Below are 3,747 nucleotides of genomic sequence, written 5' to 3' on the forward strand. Positions count from 1 at the left end.
ACCATAACACAGGTGTATCTCTAGCACGGCTTGGAGAGCTGGTGTAACCTTACACACTGAATATCACTGTCATCAGCAGCAGAACTATTTTGTATTCAGATTTTGTGTTTCTATTCAATTATATTTTATATTAAATATGTCCATTCTTGTGTATATGCCACTTCATTTTATTGTGTGTACTAGTAAGGAAAACACAATTTTAACACTGTCAAGCCACAACTGTACACCATCTCTAGCTACTTCTTGTGGAGTGTGTACACCAGCTATGCCTGGCATAAACCTGCTAGAAATGGTGGTTTTAAGATGGATGCATATGCATAGAAATTTAAATAAGGATTTTTTTCTGTCTTCTTTTTAGTAAGCACCCGTGCATCCTCCTTTATGAGCCTTTGGGGCATATTTATCACAATCCACATTTTTTATGCAAATGCAATATTTTTCCCATAAATTTGCAACATGAAAATCAATATTTTCATATCAGTTGACAGGCTCTAGTTAGAGCCAAGAGCTGGACGTAGTGTGATACATATTTACCTACTCTCCCATATGCTGCAGGAGATACCCGATATTTTGGGTAGTCCCCCCTAGCCCCAGACGTGTGGGCACACCTCCTGCATCCTGCCTACTTCCTAGTGAAGTGGCCAGAATGGGGAGATTTATGTAAGGCAGGGATGGGGAACCTTCGGCCCTCCAGCTGTTGTTGAACTACACATTCCAGCATGCCCTGCAACAGTTTTAGCATGGCCAAATAGCAAAACTGTAGCAAGGAATGCTGGTATGTGTAGTTCAACAACAGCTGGAGGGCCGAAGGTTCCCCATCCCTGGTGTAAGGAATGTAAGGGTGTTCAAAGAGGGGTGGGGACAAAATACATGTTTATGTAAATTTGCACCAATAGCTGCAATTTCCCAGAGGCAGGGCGGGGCTTAACAACACAACTAGTCTGTCCCCACCCCATCACCGCCCATCTGCATTTCCTCTCCGGGAATCTCCTGAAGAGGACAGTAGGAAAGTATGGTGTGATAGCGTAACGCTGTAACACTGCTTCATGTCCCCAGCGTACACCATGGGGCGACGAAGAGTTATCCTCCAGTTCCCTTTTCGAAAAAATTAGCAAGGGTGACACTACAGTATCTGGAGCTTAGTAAATCTGGCAGCACAGCAGCCACCATACAAGCCTATGTGGATTTATTTATTACCAGTTATTTTTTATATAGCATATACATTTTCCGCAGCACTTTTACAGAGAATATTTGCCCATTCACATCAGCCCCTGCCCCAATGGAGCTTACACTCTAGATTCCCTACCACATGTACACGCACACACATTCACTAGGGGTTAATTTTGTTGGGAGCCAATTAACCTACCAGTATATTTTTGGAGTGTGGGAGGAAACCGGAGTACCCGGAGGAAACCCATGCAAGTACGGGGAGAATATACAAACTCCACACAGTTAGGGCCATGGTAGGAATCGAATTCATGACCTCAGTGCTGTGAGGCAGTAATACTAACCATTACACCATCCGTACTGCCCTGGATGAAAATGGAGAGGCTGTGGCAGATAATGGATAACTTCTGCTATCCCTCCATGCAGTAGTACATCCGGGTGATACTTAATATTTGCAATTACCCTCCCCCCTCCCTCACCCCCAAATGGCTATTTTTGGGGGCATATACCACAAATAATTAATGACAAATAGGACCATATGTGTGTTGAGGAAAATACAGTAAATTGTACTCTGACACCATCTTGTGGTAAAAAGAAGAAAAGTAGTACCGTATATACTCGAGTATAAGTCGACCCGAATATACCACAAAAACCTGGGAAAACTTATTGACTCGAGTATAAGCCTAGGGTGGGAAATGCAGCTCTAGCCGTACACAGCCCTCAGTGACAGATATGCCCTCATACATGCCAGATATGCCCCCACAGTGCCAGATATGCCCTCATACTGCCAGATATGCCCCACAGTGCCTGATGTGCCAGATATGCCCTCATGCTGCCAAATATGCCCCACATTGCCAGATGTGCCATATATGCCCTCATGCTGCCAGATATGCCCCACAGTGCCAGATATGCCCTCATGCTGCCAGATATGCCCTCATGCTGCCAGATATGCCCCTCATGCTGCCACATATGCCACACAGTGCCAGATATGCCTTCATGCTGCCAGATATGCCCTCATGCTGCCAGATATGCCCCTCATGCTGCCACATATGCCCCACAGTGCCAGATATGCCCTCATGCTGCCAGATATGCCCCTCATGGTGCCAGATATGCCCCACAGTGCCAGATATGTCCTCATGCTGCCAGATATGCCCCTCATGCTGCCAGATATGCCCCTCATGCTGCCACATATGCCCCACAGTGCCAGATATGCCCTCATGCTGCCAGATATGCCCCTCAGGCTGCCACATATGCCCCACAGTGCCAGATGTGCCAGATATGCCCTCATGCTGCCAGATATGCCCCTCATGCTGCCACACATGCCCCACAGTGCCAGATATGCCCTCATGCTGCCAGATATGCCCCTCATGCTGCCAGATATGCCCCACAGTGCCAGATATGCCCTCATGCTGCCAGATATGCCCCTCATGCTGCCAGATATGCCCCTCATGCTGCCACATATGCCCCACAGTGCCAGATTTGCCAGATATGCCCTCATGCTGCCAGATATGCCCTCATGCTGCCAGATATGCCCCTCATGCTGCCACATATGCCCCACAGTGCCAGATATGCCCTCATGCTGCCAGATATGCCCCTCATGCTGCCAGTTATGCCCCACAGTGCCAGATATGCCCTTATGCTGCCAGATATGCCCCTCAGTGCCAGATATGCCCTCATGCTGCCAGATATGCCCCTCATGCTGCCAGATATGCCCCTCATGCTGCCACATATGCCCCACAGTGCCAGATATGCCCTCATGCTGCCAGATATGCCCTCATGCTGCCACATATGCCCCACAGTGCCAGATATGCCCTCATGCTGCCAGATATGCCCCTCATGCTGCCAGCTATGCCCCACAGTGCCAGATATGCCCTTATGCTGCCACATATGCCCCTCATGCTGCCAGATATGCCCCTCATGCTGCCACATATGCCCCTCATGCTGCCACATATGCCCCTCATGCTGCCACATATGCCCCCTCCCCCAGTGCCTGTTACTTACCCCTCCATCGATCCCGCGCTGTCTTCTGAAGGAGGGACACGGAGCGCACAGCACGCGCCTCTCCTGTGTCCCTCCTGCATCTCCGGCGGCCGTGGCGGGTCTATTAAAGGAAGTGCCGGTTCGTGATCAGAGGTCACGAACGGGTACTTCCTTTAATAGACCCGCCGCTGCCGCCGGAGATGCAGGAGGGACACAGGAGAGACGCGCGCTGTGCGCTCCGTGTCCCTCCTTCACACTGCTCTGCCTGTCACACTGCACTGCCACTGACTCGAGTATAAGCCGAGGTGGCTTTTCCAGCACAAAAAAAAGTGCTGAAAAAGTCGGCTTATACTCGAGTATATACGGTATGACTAGACAAGTGGTTCCCAAACTTTTTTTTAATCACGGCGCCCTAAAGTATCAGAATTTTTTTCACGGCACCCCTAGGCCTAAAGATTCTTATTCAGAAATTTAGAAGGAAATAATAAGATTTTAAATCTACCGGTAAATCTATTTCTCCTAGTCCGTAGAGGATGCTGGGGACTCCGTAAGGACCATGGGGTATAGACGGGCTCCGCAGGAGATAGGGCACCTAAAAAG

Source organism: Pseudophryne corroboree, chromosome 8, assembly GCF_028390025.1.
Source record: "Pseudophryne corroboree isolate aPseCor3 chromosome 8, aPseCor3.hap2, whole genome shotgun sequence".
NCBI lineage: Eukaryota > Metazoa > Chordata > Amphibia > Anura > Myobatrachidae > Pseudophryne > Pseudophryne corroboree.